The 18,867-nt window shown below is 39.4% G+C and overlaps 1 non-coding gene across 1 annotated transcript; it reads left to right on the top strand.

Annotated features, from left to right (window-relative positions):
* The first annotated feature begins 12,852 nt into the window (after window positions 1-12,852).
* Window positions 12,853-12,960, top strand: LOC112782105 (small nucleolar RNA R71). Its single transcript, XR_003192844.1, has one exon. It is a non-coding gene; the product is annotated as a small nucleolar RNA R71 (small nucleolar RNA).
* The last annotated feature ends 5,907 nt before the right edge of the window (window positions 12,961-18,867 follow it).

Genomic DNA, 18,867 nt, shown 5'->3' with positions numbered 1-18,867 from the left:
TTTTTTGGAGGATTTGCTTCATGGGTTGGTTCGTTCGGACTCTTATTGTGCGAGCTTGAAAATAAGGACGTAACCTTCGAGAGGCTACTATTAAGGCATACGCAATCTTTTCAAGGTTTTGATACCTTAATTCAGGGCCTTGTAGAACTTTGCTGGTGAAGTATATAGGATGCTGCCCGACCTCATCTTCCCGTATTAGAGCTGATGCTACTGCTTTGTCTGCTACGGACAAATACAGTACGAGTTCTTCCCCGATTTTGGGTCGGGTCAGAATGGGAGGTTGGCTTAAAAACCTTTTGAACTCTTGGAATGCTTCTTCGCACTTAAGAGTCCACTCGAACTGGCATCCTTTTCTTAGTAAAGAGAAGAGTGGTAGGGATCTTAATGCTGACCCCACCAAGAACCTGGAGAGGGCGGCAAGTCGGCCGTTCAGCTGCTGGACCTCTTTTAGGCAAGTCGGGCTTTTCATTTCTAGAATTGCTTTACACTTGTCGGGGTTGGCTTCAATTCCTCTTTGTGTAAGCATGAATCCTAGAAATTTTCCAGCCTGTACTGCGAAGGTACATTTCGCGGGATTCAATCTCATCCCATGCAACCTTATGGTGTTGAAGACTTGCGTGAGGTCTGTCAAGAGGTCGGTCTCATCCTTGGTTTTTACTAGCATGTCGTCAATATAGACTTCCATCAGTCCCCCAAGGTGAGATGCAAACACCTTGTTCATCAACCTCTGATATGTGGCTCCAGTGTTCTTTAGCCCAAAGGGCATAACCACATAGCAATAGTTTGCTCTAGGTGTGATGAATGATGTTTTTTCTTGACCCGGCTTATGCATCGGGATTTGATTATATCCCGAGTATGCATCCATAAACGAAAAGTATCGATACCCTGAGCTGGAGTCTACTAGAGTATCAATGCTTAGAAGTGGATATGGGTCTTTGGGGCACGCTTTGTTCAGGTTAGTGTAATCGACGCACATCCTCCACTTTCTATTTTGTTTTTTGACTAGCACTACATTTGCCAACCATGCCGGATACTTGACCTCTTTGACGAACCCGGCTTCTAGGAGTGCTCGCACTTGTTCTTCCACCACTTGAGCTCTTTCGGGTCCGAGCTTCCATCTTCTTTGTTGAACATGTCGCGACCCGGGGTAAACTGATAGTTTGTGCAACATGAGCTCGGGGATCTATTCCTGGCATGTCGGAGGCTTTCCAGGCAAATAGGTCGGAATTTTCTTGTAGGAGTTTTATAAGTTTCTCCTTCAATTCTTCTTTCAAGTCGGCTCCTATATTGGTGTTTTTTCCTTCCTCTTTTTCAACCTGTACCTCCTCAGTTTTTCCTCCGGGTTGTGGTCGCAACTCTTCCTTAGCTCTGACTCCTCCGAGTTCAATGGTGTGCACCTCATTCCCTTTCTCTCTCAAGTTCAAGCTTTCATTGTAGCATTTCCTTGCTAACTTCTAGTCTCCTCTGATGGTTGCTATTCCCTCTGGTGTTGGGAATTTCATGCAGAGATGAGGGGTAGATACCACTGCTCCGAGTCGATTTAGGGTAGTTCTGCCGATTAAGGCATTATAGGCTGACCCCACATCGATGACTATGAAGTCGATGCTCAGAGTTTTGGACTTTCCCCCCTTTCCAAAAGTGGTATGAAGGGGTATGTATCCCCGTGGTTTTATTGGTGTATCCTCTAATCCATACAGGGTGTCGAGATAGGCTCTTAACTCATTCTCATCCAATCCCAGCTTATCGAATGATGGTTTGAAAAGGATGTCGGCTGAACTTCCCTGATCCACCAAAGTTATATGAAGATGGGCATTGGCAAGGATCATGGTTATCATTACCGGATCTTCATGCCCAGGTATGATTCCTTGTCCATCTTCTTTGGTAAATGTGATGGTGGGGAGGTTGGGAGCCTGCCCCCGACCTGGTAGACTTCCTTCAGATGCCTCTTGCGAGTCGACTTTGGGAGGCCGCCTCCTCCGAATCCCTCTGAGATCATATGTATGTGTCTTTCTGGGGTTTGCGGGGGCGGATCTCTACGGTCCTCGTCATCTCCCTTTCTTTTTACATGATGGTCCGACCTTTCCATGAGATACCTATCAAGCCGACCTTTCCTGGCCAACTTTTCTATCACATTTTTAAGGTTGTAACAATCATTTGTTGAGTGACTATATATCTTATGGTACTCGCAGTAGTCACCGCGACTCTCCCCCCTTTTTGTTTTTGATGGGTCTAGGGGGTGGTAGCCTTTCGGTATGGCAGATTTCCCTGTAGACATCAACTAGGGAAACTCTTAGAGGAGTATGATGCGTGAGCATCTTTCCTATCTTTTCCTAGTGAATTTGCATTTAATTTGTTGAGTTTAATCAAGAATTAATTATCTTTTAGCCACTATGGATGTTACTTTGAGTCGTGTACAATTCTATTTATTTTAGGTAGCATTTGGCTGGATTTGATGGAGTTTTCGCAGAAAAAGAGAAGAAGGTGAATGATGCTGTCAACCCTGACCTCTCTAAACTCAAACCTGAATAACTTGAGCTACAGAGGTCCAATGGACGTGATTCCAGTGGCGTTGGAAAGATAACTTTTATAGCTTTCCAACTATATATAACAGTCCACACTTCTTTCCCACCAATTAAGCCAAGGCTGCGCCTAACTTGAGATTTCTCAAGTTAGGCGCAAGACACCTCAACAACACGCATCAATTAGCAAGACTCCAAGTAAGGCGCAGGAACCCTTGAGTTAGGCGCAACCTCACTCACTCAAACTCCAATCCATGCGGCCATGATCAAGTAAGGCGCATGATCTTCCAATTCAAGTGGTCCCAGCATCCAGGTTTAGGATGTTCGAAGATTTAATTAATTCTGATTTAAACTTTAATTTTTATTTTAAAAAATAGGAAAATATATTATTTAGTTTTTAAAAATTATAATTTAAATTAATTAGGATTAGATATACGAAAAAAATAAACTTCTCTTCGGGGATTATTCCACCTCATTCCAATTTACAGTTTAAGAGAATCCTAGTTTCCACTCTGAACCATGAGCAACTAAACATCCACTGTTAAGGTTAGGAGCTCTGTCTATTATATGGATTGATTCTATTATTTTTCTAGTTTAATTCATGTACTGATTTATAATTCAAGAATTGTTTTCGTTCGTTATCTTATGAATTTGGGTGGAACGGAAGTATGACCCTCTTTCTAATTGAGTTTTTGTATAACTTGGAAAAGCTTTTTACTTGAACAACAGCTTGAAAACAATTTCTCCTAAATTCTAATTATCTGGACTTAACGGGATACGTGACATATAATCCTCTTATATTTGGATAATTAGGATTTTTGTGGCATAATAACTAGAATTAAACTTCACCCTCTAATTGGAATTAATTGACCAAGGAATTGGCGGTTGATGAGAGTTAGAGGAGACTAAAAAGGTCTAAGGAATTAGGGTTTAGTCACATATAGTTTGCCATGAATTAAATCTTACATGATTAAAATAGTTGGCAACAAAAGTCAATCCGGAAAATAGATAACTCTGAAGCCTTAACTGTTTCTCCATATATTATTCTCAACTTATTTACTGCCTGTCTTCTGATATTCTGAACTTACTGTTTAATGCTTTTGAACTCTCAAAACATTATTTTTTGCTTGTCTAACTAAGTAAATTAATCAACCATCATTTCTTAGTCCATCAATCCTCGTGGGATCGACCCTCACTCACCTGAGGTATTACTTGGTACAACCCGGTGCACTTGCCGGTTAGTTTGTGGTTATAAAATCCGCACCAAGTTTTTGGCGCCGTTGCCGGGGATTGACTGTGATTAACAACTATCAATTATTTGATTGCTTAGATTAGATAATTTTTCTTTTAATTAATTTTATTTTAGTTTTATTAATTTTTAATTCTCATTTTTTTCCTTTATTTTTTCCTTATTTTTCGTTTCCCATTCCCCTGTCCCCTCTTTGGTTTTATTTTTTTCTTTTGATTTTTCTAAAAACTTACGGCGTTCTTTTTTTTATTTTCCTTTTTATTTTCATTTCCTTTTATTTTCGTTTTTGTTTCCTTCAATTATTTTTTTCTATATTCTATTAGATTTATTTTATTTTTGTCTTTAATTTTTGAAATTAAGTTTGGTGTCCCCTAGTTATTTTTATTTTAAATTTCTTGTTTATTTTCTTTTTATAATTTTTGAAATTTTTCGGCTTTAAATATTTAGTTGTTTTATTTTATTTCTTTTACACAGGTTACCTCACTGGAAATTCTCTGCACTCTGACGTAGAGATTCCTATCTTTTCTTATTTTCTGTTTGTTTATGCACAACAACAGAGACAAGAAACCTTTCTTAGACTTTGATCCTGAACCTGAAAGGACTTTCAGGCAGCATTTGCAACAAGCAAGACTTTACAAGGCTGCAATATCCACTATGGATCATAATAATGCTGTTGATGCTAACATGGCAAATCCAAATGGGGATGAGCAACCTAGGAGAGTGCTTGGCTCTTACTCTGATCCTACTGCAGATCTTTATGGAAAAAGCATTATGGTGCCTCCTATAGCTGCGAACAACTTTGAGTTAAAGCCTCAATTGGTCACCCTGGTACAACAAAACTGTCAGTATCATGGTCTTCCCCAAGAAGACCCAAATTAATTTATTTCTAATTTTCTGCAGATTTGTGATATTGTGAAGACAAATGGAGTGAACCCTGAGGTGTACAAACTCATGCTCTTCCCGTTTGCTCTGAGGGATAGAGCAAAGCTATGGCTAGATTCACAACCCAAGGATAGTTTGGATACTTGAGACAAAGTTGTTACTGAGTTTCTTACTAATTTTTTTCCACCAAAAAAGCTGACTAAGCTTAGGGTGGAGGTTCAGACCTTCAGGCAGAAGGATGGTGAAACTCTTTATGAAGCTTGGCAGAGATACAAGCTACTGACTAGGCAGTGTCCTCCGAACATGTTCTCCAAATAGACCCAACTAGATATCTTTTATGAAGGCTTGGGTGAAATGTCCAAGATGTGCTTAGATAATTCTGCAGGTGGTTCATTGCACAAGAAGAAGACACAGGAGGAGACTATTAAGCTGATTGAATTGGTTGCTAGCAACCAATATTTATACTCATCTAACAAGAATCCTGTGAACTCTGAGGCTCCTCAAAAGAAGGGTGTTATGGAAGTAGAAGCTCTTAATGCTATTCTTGCTCAAAACAAGCTTATGTCTCTGCAAATAAATCTACTTACTCAGCAGATGGGTGGCATGCAAGTCTCAGCTATCAACACCCAAAATCCACCTTAAGAGGTCTCTTATGACATAACAGGTAATTTTGTGCAGAATGATAATTATGATTATGCTCAATCCTCTTTTGAATAGGTCAATTACATGGGGATTGGTCCTAGAAATCCCAACAATGATCCATACTCTAAGACCTACAATTTTAATAACCACCAGTTTCAGTCATCTCAGCAAGCAAATTCTCAGCGCCAGCAGAACAATGATTTGGAAGCAATATTGGCAAGTTTTAGAAACCAGAGCATCAATCAAGAACTTGGAGATTCAAGTGGGTCAATTAGCCACAAAAGTTAATGAAATTGATCAGAGGACCACTAATAGCCTTCCTAGTAACACAATTCCAAATCCAAGAGAGGAATGCAAGGCTATCACCTTGATAAGTGGACAAGTGGCAAGTACGAAAGCACAAGTTAATGAGGAGCCAGTTGAAAAAGAAGCTCCAGAGGAGAAGAAGGAAGAAGTAGAGCACGTCCCTCCAAAGCGTGCGGACAACCCATTCCCAGACTCTCTTGGCACTTATCCTACATTGCCAAAAGCTCCTGAGTACAAGCCTAAAATGCCATATCCTCAGAGACTTCAAAAGGAGACCAAGGACAAGCAGTTTTTAAAGTTCTTGGAAGTCTTCAGAAAGTTGCAAATCAATATTCCTTTTGCTAAGGTTTTGGAGCAAATGCCTCTCTATGTCAAGTTCATGAAGGAGCTATTATCAAAGAAGAAGCCTTTAAAGGGAGATGAGACAGTGGTCGTGCCTAAGAAATGTAGTGCCATCATTCAGAATAACTTACCAAGAAAGAAGCCAGATCCATGGAGCTTTCAAATTCCATGCACCATTGGGAGAACAACCTTTGAGAAAGCACTATGTGATCTGGGAGCAAGCATAAATCTAATGCCCTTATCTGTGATGAAGAAGCTGCAAATCCAAGAGGCACAACCCACAAGGATATCATTACAAATGGAAGACAAATCTCTAAAGCCTGCATATGGATTAGTGGAGAATATCTTGGTCAAAGTGGGTAAGTTCTTCCTCCCAACAAATTTTGTGATTCTTGACACAAGGGAGGATGAGAATGCCTCTATAATTCTAGGAAGACCATTCCTAGCCACTGGAAGAGCTCTGATTGATGTGGAAGAAGGTAAATTAGTGCTTAGAGTGCACAATGAGCAACTAGTCTTTTGGTGCACGAAATTGTGATCATCAACAATGGCGCCAAAGACTTGGAGCTCTCAAACGTGAATCATACTTTGTCACAATTCCGCACAACTAACCAGCAAGTGCACTAGGTCGTCCAAGTAATAAACCTTACGTGAGTAAGGGTCGATCCCACGGAGATTGTCGGCTTGAAGCAAGCTATGGTCATCTTGTAAATCTCAGTCAGCCAGATTCAAATGGTGATGGAGGGTTGATAATTAAAAGATGAATAAAACATAAAATAAAGATAGAGATACTTATGTAATTCATTGGTGGATTTCAGATAAGCGTATGAAGATGCTTTGTTCCCCTTGAACTTCTGCTTTCCTATTGCCTTCTTCCAATCATTCATACTCCTTTCCATGGCAAGCTTTATGTTGGGCATCACCGTTGTCAATGGCTACATCCCGTCCTCTCAGTGAAAATGGTCCTGATGCTCTGTCACAACATCGGCTAATCAACTGTCGGTTCCCGATCATGTCGGAATAGGATCCATTGATCCTTTTGCATCTGTCACACGCCCCACAATCGCGAGTTTGAAGCTCGTCACAGTCATCCCTTCCCAGATCCTACTCAGAATACCACAGACAAGGTTTAGACTTTCCGGATCTCAGGAATGACCGCCAATAATTCTAGCCTATACCACGAAGGTTCCAATCTTAGATTAGAAACCCAAGAGATACACACTCAATCGAAGGTAGAACGGAGGTGGTTGTCAGGCACACGTTCATAGGTGAGAATGATGATGAGTGTCACGGATCATCACATTCATCAAGTTGAAGAACAAGTGATATCTTAGAGAAGAATTAGGCGTGAATTGAATAGAAAAACAGTAGTAATTGCATTAATTCATGAAGAACAGCAGAGCTCCACACCTTAATCTATGGTGTGTAGAAACTCCACCGTTGAAAATACATAAGAACAAGGTTCAGGCATGGCCGTGAGGCCAGCCCCCAAACGTGAAAAGGTCTATGAAAGTATATGAAAAGTGTGTAAAAGAGATGAAAATACAATAGCAAAAGGTCTTATTTATAGAAAACTAGTAGCCTAGGGTTACAGAAATAGGTAATTAATGCAGAAATCTTCTTCCGGGCCCACTTGGTGTGTGCTTGGGCTGAGCATTGAAGTATTTTCGTGTAGAGACTTTTCTTGGAGTTAAACGCCAGCTTTTGTGCCAGTTTTGGAGTTAAACGCCAGAATTCTTGAGCTGACTTAGAACGCCTATTTGGGCCATCAAATCTCGGGCAAAGTATGGACTATTATATATTTCTGGAAAGCCTAGGATGTCTAATTTCCAATGCAATTAAGAGCGCGCCAATTGGGCTTCTGTAGCTCCAGAAAATCCACTTTGAGTGCAGGGAGGTCAGAATCCAACAGCATCTGCAGTCCTTTTTCAGCCTCTGAATCAGATTTTTGCTCAGGTCCCTCAATTTCAGCCAGAAAATACCTGAAATCACAGAAAAACACACAAACTCATAGTAAAGTCTAGAAGAGTGATTTTTATAAAAAAAACTAATAAAAATATAATAAAAACTAATTAAAATTACTAAAAACATACTAAAAACAATGCCAAAAAGCGTATACATTATCCGCTCATCACAACACCAAACTTAAATTGTTGCTTGTCCCTAAGCAACTGAAAATCAAATAGGATAAAAAAGAAGAGAATATACAATGAATTCCAAAAACATCTATGAAGATCAGTATTAATTAGATGAGCGGGGCTTTTAGCTTTTTGCTTCTGAATAGTTTTGGCATCTCACTTTATCCCTTGAAGTTCAGAATGATTGGCATCTATAGGAACTCATAATCCAGATAGTGTTATTGATTCTCCTAGTTAAGTATGTTGATTCTTGAACACATCTACTTTATGAGTCTTGGCCGTGGCCCTAAGCACCTTGTTTTCCAGTATTACCACCGGATACATAAATGCCACAGACACATAACTGGGTGAACCTTTTCAGATTGTGACTCAGCTTTGCTAGAGTCCCCAATTAGAGGTGTCCAGGGTTCTTAAGCATACTCTTCTTTTTGCTTTGGACCTCGACTTTAACCGCTCAGTCTCAAGTTTTCACTTGACACCTTCACGCCACAAGCACATGGTTAGGGACAGCTTGGTTTAGCCGCTTAGGCCCGGATTTTATTCCTGTGGGCCCTCCTATCCACTGATGCTCAAAGCCTTGGATCCTTTTTATCACCCTTGCCTTTTGGTTTAAAGGGGTATTGGCTTTTTCTGCTTGCTTTTTTTTTTTTGCAAGCTTTTCACTGCTTTTTCTTGCTTCAAGAATCAATTTTATGATTTTTCAGATCATCAGATAACATTTCTCCTTTTCCTTTCATTCTTTCAAGAGCCAACAATTTTAACATTCATAAACAATCAAATTAAAAAATATGCACTGTTCAAGCATTCATTTAGAAAAACAATAGCATTGCCACCACATCAAAATAATTAAACTGTTTTAAAATTTGAAATTCATGCACTTCTTTTTCTTTTTCAATTAAAAACATTTTTCATTTAAGAAAGGTGATGGATTTATTTTCATAGCTTTAAGGCATAGACACTTAGACACTAATGATCATGTAATAAAGACACAAACATAAATAAACATAAAGCACAATTTTCGAAAAACAGGAAAATAAAGAACAAGAAAATTAAAGAACGGGTCCACCTTAGTGATGGCGGCTTGTTCTTCCTCTTGAAGATCTTATGGAGTGCTTGAGCTCCTCAATGTCTCTTCCTTGCCTTTGTTGCTCCTCTCTCATGGTTCTTTGATCTTCTCTAATTTCATGGAGGAGGATGGAATGCTCTTGGTGCTCCACCCTTAGTTGTCCCATGTTGGAACTTAATTCTCCTAGGGAGGTGTTGATTTGCTCCCAATAGTTTTGTGGAGAAAAATACATCCCTTGAGGTATCTCAGGGATTTCATGATGAGGAAATTCCTCATGCTCTTGTCCATGAGTGGGATCTCTTGTTTGCTCCATCCTTTTCTTAGTGATGGGCTTGTCCTCATCAATGAGGATGTCTTCCTCTATGTCAATTCCAACCGAATTGCAAAGGTAACAAATGAGATGAGGGAAGGCTAACCTTGCCAAAGGAGAGGACTTGTCCGCCACCTTGTAGAGTTCTTGGGATATAACCTCATGAACTTCCACTTCCTCTCCAATCATGATACTATGTATCATGATAGCCCGGTCTATAGTAGCTTCGAACCGGTTGCTAGTGAGAATGATTGAGCGTTGGATGAACTCCAACCATCCCCTAGCCACGGGCTTGAGGTCATGCCTTCTTAGTTGAACCGGCTTCCCTCTTGAATCTCTCTTCCATTGAGCGCCCTCTTCACATATGTCCATGAGGACTTGGTCCAACCTTTGATCAAAGTTGACCCTTCTTGTGTAGGGGTGTGCATCTCCTTGCATCATGGGTAAGTTGAATGCCAACCTTACATTTTCCGGACTAAAATCTAAGTATTTTCCTCGGACCATTGTAAGCCAATTCTTAGGGTCCGGGTTCACACTTTGATCATGGTTCTTGGTGATCCATGCATTTGCATAGAACTCTTGAACCATTAAGATTCCGACTTGTTGAATGGGGTTGGTGAGAACTTCCCAACCTCTTCTTCGGATCTCATGTCGGATCTCCGGATATTCGCCCTTTTTGAGCTTAAAAGGGACCTCGGGGATCACCTTCTTCTTGGCCACAACTTCATAGAAGTGGTCTTGATGCACCCTTGAGAGGAATCTCTCCATCTCCCATGACTCGGAGGTGGAAGCTTTTGCCTTCCCTTTCCTTTTTCTAGAGGTTTTTCCGGCCTTTGGTGCCATAAATGGTTATGGAAAAACAAAAAGCTTTAGCTTTTACCACACCAAACTTAGAAGGTTGCTCATCTTCGAGCAAAAGAAGAAAGAAGAGAGTAGAAGAAGAAGAAATAGAGGAGATGGAGTGGGCTCTGTGTTTCGGCCAAGGGGGAGAATTGGTGTTTAGGTTGTGTGAAAATGAAGGAGTGAAGATGGGTTTATATAGGGGTGAGAGGGGGGGTGTATGGTTCGGCTATAAAAGGTGGATTTGGGAGGGAAAGTGGTTTGAATTTGGATGGTGAGGTAGGTGGGGTTTTATGAAGGATGGATGTGAGTGGTGAAGAGAATGGTGGGATTTGATAGGTGAGGAGTTTTTGGGGAAGAGGTATTGAGGTGATTGGTGAATGGGTGAAGAAGAGAGAGAGTGGTGGGGTAGGTGGGGATCCTGTGGGGTCCACAGATCCTGAGGTGTCAAGGATATCTCATCCCTGCACCAAATGGCGTGCAAAACGCCTCTTTCTGCCAATCCTGGCGTTAAACGCCAGGCTGCTACCCATTTCTGGCGTTTAACGCCAGCTTCTTGCCCATTTCTGGCGTTAAACGCCAGCTTCTTGCCCATTCCTGGCGTTAAACGCCAGTCTGGTGCCTTTTTCTGGCGTTAAACGCCCAGAATGGTGCCAGACTGGGCGTTTAACGCCCATTCTGCTACCTTTACTGGCGTTTAAACGCCAGTAACTGTCTCCTCCAGGGTGTTCTATTTTTCATTCTGTTTTTCACTTTGTTTTTGCTTTTTCAATTATTTTTGTGACTTCACATGATCATCAACCTACAGAAAATATAAAATAATAATAGAAAATAGAAAATTATCATAGAATAGTAACGATTGGGTTGCCTCCCAACAAGCGCTTCTTTAATGTCAATAGCTTGACAGTGGGCTCTCATGGAGCCTCACAGATGTTCAGAGCAATGTTGGAACCTCCCAACACCAAACTTAGAGTTTGACTATGGGGGCTCTGTTTGACTCTATATTGAGAGAAGCTCTTCGTGCTTCCTCTCCATGGTGACAGAGGGATATCCTTGAGCTTTAAACACAAGGGAGTCTCCATTCACTTGAATGATCAATTCTCCTCTGTCAACATCAATCACAGTTTTTTTGCTGTGGCTAGGAAGGGTCTGCCAAGGATGATGGATTCATCCATACACTTCCCAGTTTCTAGGATTATGAAATTAGCAGGGATGTAATGGTCTTCAACCTTTACCAAGACATCCTCTACAAGTCCATAAGCCTGTTTCTTTGAATTGTCTACCATCTCTAGTGAGATTCTTGTAGCTTGTACCTCAATGATCCCTAGCTTCTCCATTACAGAGAGAGGCATAAGGTTTATGCTTGACCCTAGGTCGCACAGAGCCTTCTCAAAGGTCATGGTGTCTATGGTACAAGGGATTGAGAACTTTCCATGATCCTGTCTCTTTTGAAGTAATCTCTGCCTAGTCAAGTCATCCAGTTCTTTGATGAGCAATGGAGGTTCATTCTCTCAAGTCTCATTACCAAATAACTTGGCATTTAGCTTCATGATTGCTCCAAGCTACTTAGCAACTTGCTCTTCAGTGACATCTTCATCCTCTTCAGAGGAAGAATACTCATCAGAGCTCATGAATGGCAAAAGTAGATTTAATGGAATCTCTATGGTCTCAGTGTGAGCCTCAGATTCCCATGGTTCCTCATTAGGGAACTCCATGGAGGCCAGTGGACGTCCATTGAGATCTTTCTCAGTGGAGATCACTGCCTCTTCCTCCTCTCCAGGTTCGGCCATGTGAGATGTGGTTATGGCCTTGCACTCTCTTTTTGGATTCTCTTCTGTATTGTTAGGGAGAGTGCTAGGAGGGAGTTCAGTAATTTTCTTACTCAGCTGACCCAATTGTGCCTCCAAATTTCTAATGGAGGACCTTGTTTCAGTCATGAAACTTTGAGTGGTTTTGATTAGATCAGAGACAATGGTTGCTAAGTCAGAGTGGCTTTGCTTAGCATTCTCTGTCTGTTGCTGAGAAGATGATGGAAAAGGCTTGCTATTGCTAAACCTGTTTCTTCCACCATTGTTGTTGTTGAAACCTTGTTGAGGTCTCTGTTGATCCTTCCATGAGAGATTTGGATGATTTCTCCATGAAGGATTATAGGTGTTTCCATAGGGTTCTCCCATGTAATTCACCTCTTCCATTGCTGGGTTCTCAGGATCATAAGCTTCTTCTTCAGAGGAAGCTTCCTTAGTACTGCCTGTTGCTGCTTGCATTTCAGATAGACTCTGAAAAATCATATTGACTTGTTGGGTCAATATTTTATTCTGAGCTAATATGGCATTCAGAGTATCAATCTCAAGAACTCCTTTCTTCTGATTTGTCCCATTATTCACAGGATTTCTTTCAGAAGTGTACATGAATTGGTTATTTGCAACCATTTCAATGAGTTCTTGAGCTTCTGCAGGCGTCTTCTTTAGATGAAGAGATCCTCCAGCAGAGCTATCCAATGACATCTTGGATAGTTCAGACAGACCATCATAGAAGATTCCTATGATGCTCTATTCTGAAAGCATGTCAGAAGGGCACCTTCTGATCAATTGCTTGTATCTCTCCCAAGCTTCATAGAGGGACTCACCATCCTTCTGTCTAAAGGTTTGGACTTCCACTCTAAGCTTGCTCAATTTTTGAGGTGGAAAGAACTTTGCCAAGAAGGCATTGACTAGCTTTTCCCAAGAGTTCAGGATTTCCTTAGGTTGTGAATCCAACCATGTTCTAGCTCTGTCTCTTACAGCAAAAGGAAAAAGCATAAGTCTGTAGACTTCAGGGTCAACCCCATTGGTCTTGACAGTGCCACAGATTTGCAAGAACTCAGCTAAGAACTGATGAGGATCTTCCAATGGAAGTCCATGAAACTTGCAATTCTATTGCATTAGAGAAACTAATTGAGGCTTAAGCTCAAAGTTGTTTGCTCCAATGGCAGGGATAGAGATGCTTCTCCCATAGAAATCAGGAGTAGGTGCAGTAAAGTCACCAAGCACCTTCCTTGCATTGTTGGCATTGTTGTTTTCGGCTGCCATGGTTTCTTCTTCTTTGAAGAGTTCTGTTAGGCCCTCTAGAGAAAATTGTTCTTTAGCTTCTCTTAGCTTTCTCTTCAAGGTTCTTTCAGGTTCAGGATCAGCTTGAACAAGTATGCCTTTATCTTTGTTCCTGCTCATATGAAAGAGAAGAGAACAAGAAAGTAGAAAATCCTCTATGTCACAGTATAGAGATTCCTTGAGGTGTCAAAGGAAAAGAAGAATAGAAGGAGGAGGTGGAGAAGAGGGAATTCGAACTTATCAAGAGGGATAGAGTTCGAATTGCACCTTGATGAGGAGTCTTAGTCCTTTAAATAGAAGGATGTGAAAAGAGGGGAAGAATTTTCAAAAATTAATTAAAATATTTAAAAAAAGAAATTTGAAAATTTGATTGAGATTTTCGAAAACTAAGATTGGGAAAGAAATAAAGTGATTTTTGAAAAAGATTTTGAAATTAGAAAAAGATATGATTGAAAAAAAATTAATTTTGAAAAAGATGTGATTGAAAAGATATGTTTGAAAAGATATGATTGAAAATCAATTTAGAAAAAGAAGAATTTTTTAAAATTAAAGTTGATTACTTGACTATCAAGAAATTAAAAGATATGATTTTAAAATTTAAAGTTTGATCCTTTCTTAATAGGCAAGTAACAACTTGAAAGTTTTGAAGTAAATCTTTAATTGAAGCAAGGATTTTTGAAAATAGCAAAAATAAATATAAAATGGAAAGAAATTTATTTTGAAAGAGATATGATTGAAAAGATATGATTTGAAAAAGATTTGATTTTGAAAAATTATGAAAACTTGAAAAAAATGTGAATTAAAAACAAAATCTTCCCTCTAGTGTCATCCTGGCGTTAAACGCCCAGAATGGTGCCCATTCTGGCGTTTAACGCCAAAATCTCTACCTTTTTGGGTGTTAAACGCCCAGCCAGGTACCCTGGCTGGCGTTTAAATGCCAGTTTTCCTTCCTCACTGGGCGTTTTGAACGCCCAGCTTTTTCTGTTTGATTCCTCTGCTGAATGTTCTGAATCTTCAATTCTCTGTATTATTGACTTGAAAATATTTTTGAACTTTTAATGATGAGAAACAATAAGAATGCAACTAAGATAAAATAAACAATGCATGCAGGACACCAAACTTAAAAATTCTCATATAAAAGACACTAATAAATTGAGAATGCATATGAGAAACAACAAAACACACAAAACAAGAGAATTTAAAGATCAGAGCAATGAAATCATCAAGAACAACTTGAAGATCAATGAAGAACATGCATGAATTCGAAAAATGCAAGAAGAACAGAAACATGCAATTGACACCAAACTTAAAATTAGACAATAGACTCAAACAAGAAACATAAAATATTTTTGATTTTTATGGTTTTATAAATTTTTTTGTGATTTTCGAAAATTATATGGAAAAGAAAATAAAGAGAATCAAAACTTTTAATGAGAATTCCAGGAATCATGCAATGTTAGTCTAAAGCTTCAGTCTAAAAAGATTAGACATGTTTGGCCAAGCTTCAGCAAGACATTACATTGAATAGCTAAATTGATGGGAATCAATCAGCTTTTGTGATGGTAAGAACATCACCTTGAAACTCTAGAATTCATTCTTAAAAATTCTGAAAAGTACCTAATCTAAGCAACAAAATGAACCGTTAGTTGTCCAAACTCGAACAATCCCCGGCAACGGCGCCAAAAACTTGGTGCACGAAATTGTGATCATCAACAATGGCGCCAAAGACTTGGAGCTCTCAAATGTGAATCACACTTTGTCATAATTCCACACAACTAACCAGCAAGTGCACTGGGTCGTCTAAGTAATAAACCTTACGTGAGTAAGAGTCGATCCCACGGAGATTGTCGGCTTGAAGCAAGCTATGGTCATCTTGTAAATCTCAGTCAGGCAGATTCAAATGGTGATGGAGGGTTGATAATTAAAAGATGAATAAAACATAAAATAAAGATAGAGATACTTATGTAATTCATTGGTGGATTTCAGATAAGCGTATGAAGATGCTTTGTTCCCCTTGAACCTCTGCTTTCCTATTGCCTTCTTCCAATCATTCATACTCCTTTCCATGGCAAGCTTTATGTTGGGCATCACCGTTGTCAATGGCTACATCCCGTCCTCTTAGTGAAAATGGTCCTGATGCTCTGTCACAACATCGGCTAATCAGCTGCCGGTTCTCGATCATGTCGGAATAGGATCCATTGATCCTTTTGCGTCTGTCAAACGCCCCACAATCGCGAGTTTGAAGCTCGTCACAGTCATCCCTTCTCAGATCCTACTTGGAATACCACAGACAAGGTTTAGACTTTCTGGATCTCAGGAACGGCCGCCAATAATTCTAGCCTATACCACGAAGGTTCCAGTCTTAGATCAGAAACCCAAGAGATACACACTCAATCGAAGGTAGAACGGAGGTGGTTGTCAGGCACACATTCATAGGTGAGAATGATGATGAGTGTCACGGATCATCACATTCATCAAGTTGAAGAACAAGTGATATCTTAGAGAAGAAGTAGGCGTGAATTGATTAGAAAAACAGTAGTAATTGCATTAATTCATGAAGAACAGCAGAGCTCCACACCTTAATCTATGGTGTGTAGAAACTCCACCATTGAAAATACATAAGAACAAGGTTCAGGCATGGCTGTGAGGCCAGCCCCCAAACGTGAAAAGGTCTATGAAAGTATATGAAAAGTGTGTAAAAGAGATGAAAATACAATAGCAAAAGGTCCTATTTATAGAAAACTAGTAGCCTAGGGTTACAGAAATAGGTAATTAATGCAGAAATCTTCTTTCGGGCCCACTTGGTGTGTGCTTGGGCTGAGCATTGAAGCATTTTTGTGTAGAGACTTTTCTTGGAGTTAAACGCCAGCTTTTGTGCCAGTTTGGGCGTTTAACTCCAGCTTTTGTGCCAGTTTTAGAGTTAAACGCCAGAATTCTTGAGCTGACTTGGAACACCTATTTGGGCCATCAAATCTCGGGCAAAGTATGGACTATTATATATTGCTGGAAAGTCCAGGATGTCTACTTTCCAACGCAATTGAGTGCAGGGAGGTCAGAATCCAACAACATCTGCAGTCCTTTTTCAGCCTCTGAATCAAATTTTTACTCAGGTCCCTCAATTTCAGCCAGAAAATACCTGAAATCATAGAAAAACACACAAACTCATAGTAAAGTCCAGAAGAGTGATTTTTATAAAAAAACTAATAAAAATATAATAAAAACTAATTAAAATATACTAAAAACATACTAAAAATAATGCCAAAAAGCGTATACATTATCCGCTCATCATCTTTCATGTCTTCAAAGATATACATTCAGCAGGTGAAGAAGAGAGGTGCATGCAGACTGAGCCTATTGATCCAAACCTTCAAGAACCCCCTGATGATGTACAACAGAATCTGCAGCTCAAACCTCCTTTGGTGACAATCAATAAAGTTCCTCCTGACATCAAACCTAAGTTTGGTGTCGGGAATGCATCATCCACCAAGGAGGAGGTTCGCAAAAAGAAAAAAGTACCCAGAGGATGGAGAAACAAAAAGATTCCCACTGAAGGCTTCTCCCCAGGAATGAAGGTGGTGTTGACTAGCAATTCAGCGTTCACTTATACAGTAAACAGAATCCTCTCTCTGGAGCATATTGAGCTACTTTATGGGGACACAGGGAGAAGATTCACAGTAAGGGATGAAGAGCTAAGCCCCTATGATCCTCCTCCTTAGAGGAGCTGATCATCAAGCTAGTGACAGCAAAGAAGCGCTTGTCAGGAGACAACCCGATATTTTCGTATCCTTTAGTTTGATTTCTGTTGGTTTGATTTTGTTATTTATTTGGTTTCAGTTAAATTTTTATTATTTTTCTTTTGTTTTACGTATATTTAGATCATGCAAATTTATTAAAACAGAAACAAGTTCCTGAATACACAGTTATGGACGCGAAGCGAAAAATTTTGCATTGAAGGGTTTGCGCCTAACTTGAGGAATCTCAAGTTAGGCACCGTAGGTTACTCATCAAAGACTATTTCACTCGGGAGGGTCTGCGCTAACCTCAAGTTAGGCGCAAGCTGTGAAGATCCAATACAAGTCAAGCGCAGGAAGAAGCAAGTTAGGCGCTGTATGTGTGGAATAGGCCATCATGTTAGGCACACAAATACACAAGTTAGACGCACCAATTATTCCAAAACCGTGACCCCACCCCATTCTCCCCCCCCCCACCACAATTCCTTTTACATACATTAACCCCCACCCCATTATATATATATAATCCGTTCCCCTCCCCCCTTATATATATATATAAATAAATAAATCAATAAATAAATACCTATATAAAAAAAATATAAAATAAAATAAAATAAAAAACCTAAAAATAAAAATTAATACAATACAAATATATATATATTTTAATTATGTTAACCTCTCTTGTCCTTTTATCATTTTATTATTCTTTTGCATTAATATTTATTTTTACTTCTCCATATATCTTTTTATGTCCCTTTCTGTTTTCAGTTTTTCTTTGCTTGAGGACAAGCAAACTTTTAAGTTTGGTGTTGTCGCTTCGCTTGTGGCTTTTCTGTTTACTTTAATGGCACCAAAGGAAGGCGAATAATCTTCACGGAGGGGCACAACCTAAAGAATGAGACGGCCACTAGGATAACTGAGGTGGTTGAGTTCCTTTCATTCTATATTTTCTCCCGTTCTTATTATGTTATATTCCTGTTTTCTGCTATTTTACTTGGTTTCTGCATGATCCTTTGTTATTTCAATTCCTAGGTTCCAGTTTATTTTGCTATTTTTTTCTGTTGTTTACTCTTAATTCTGAAAAGTGTCTCATGTATTGCTCGCTGAGCTTGAATCCAAAAGAAAAAGAAGAAAAAGATGTATTGCATGAGAAATAGAGTTTATAATAAAGAATAGTCTTCTTTACTTAATTGTGGTGGTATTTTCTGTGATTCTGAATGCATGATATGAACAGTGCATATTTAAATTTGATTAAAGAATGTTCCTGTACAAGAAACAGGAATTTAGAGAACTATTATGAATTCTCTGCAATAAGTGAAAGTTTAATCTTTGAAGCAGAAGAAACAGCAAACGAAAAATAAAAGCAAGGTCCAAGGCTCTAAGCATCAATGACTAGGGAGGTCAGACATGATTAAAAGCTCAAAGAGTTGTTTCCCTGGTCACATGCTTGTGGTGTGGTTGTGTCAAATAATCCTTGAGACAGAACACTAAGAGTCGAGATCAAATGCATTTAACAGAGTATGCCAAAGGCTTTGAGCACCACTGTCTGGGAGTAACTGAAAGGAAAATCAGAACTTAAAGAGAGTTCTCCAGTTAAGTGCTTGTCGTGTTTTTGTGTCAAGTGAAGCTTGAGACAAAACATTTAAAGTCACGGATAGGCTCAAGGTGCAAAGCACCAAAGAAAAGAGAATCAAAGAAAATTTGCTGTGTTCAAGGATTAAATTGAAGTACAAGAGATTAGAAAATTCATAATATT

This window comes from Arachis hypogaea, chromosome 19 (assembly GCF_003086295.3).
Source record: "Arachis hypogaea cultivar Tifrunner chromosome 19, arahy.Tifrunner.gnm2.J5K5, whole genome shotgun sequence".
Taxonomy (NCBI): Eukaryota; Viridiplantae; Streptophyta; class Magnoliopsida; order Fabales; family Fabaceae; genus Arachis; species Arachis hypogaea.
The sequence above is the reverse complement of the archived record's forward strand: the minus strand, read 5'-3'. Positions and strand labels throughout refer to the sequence as shown.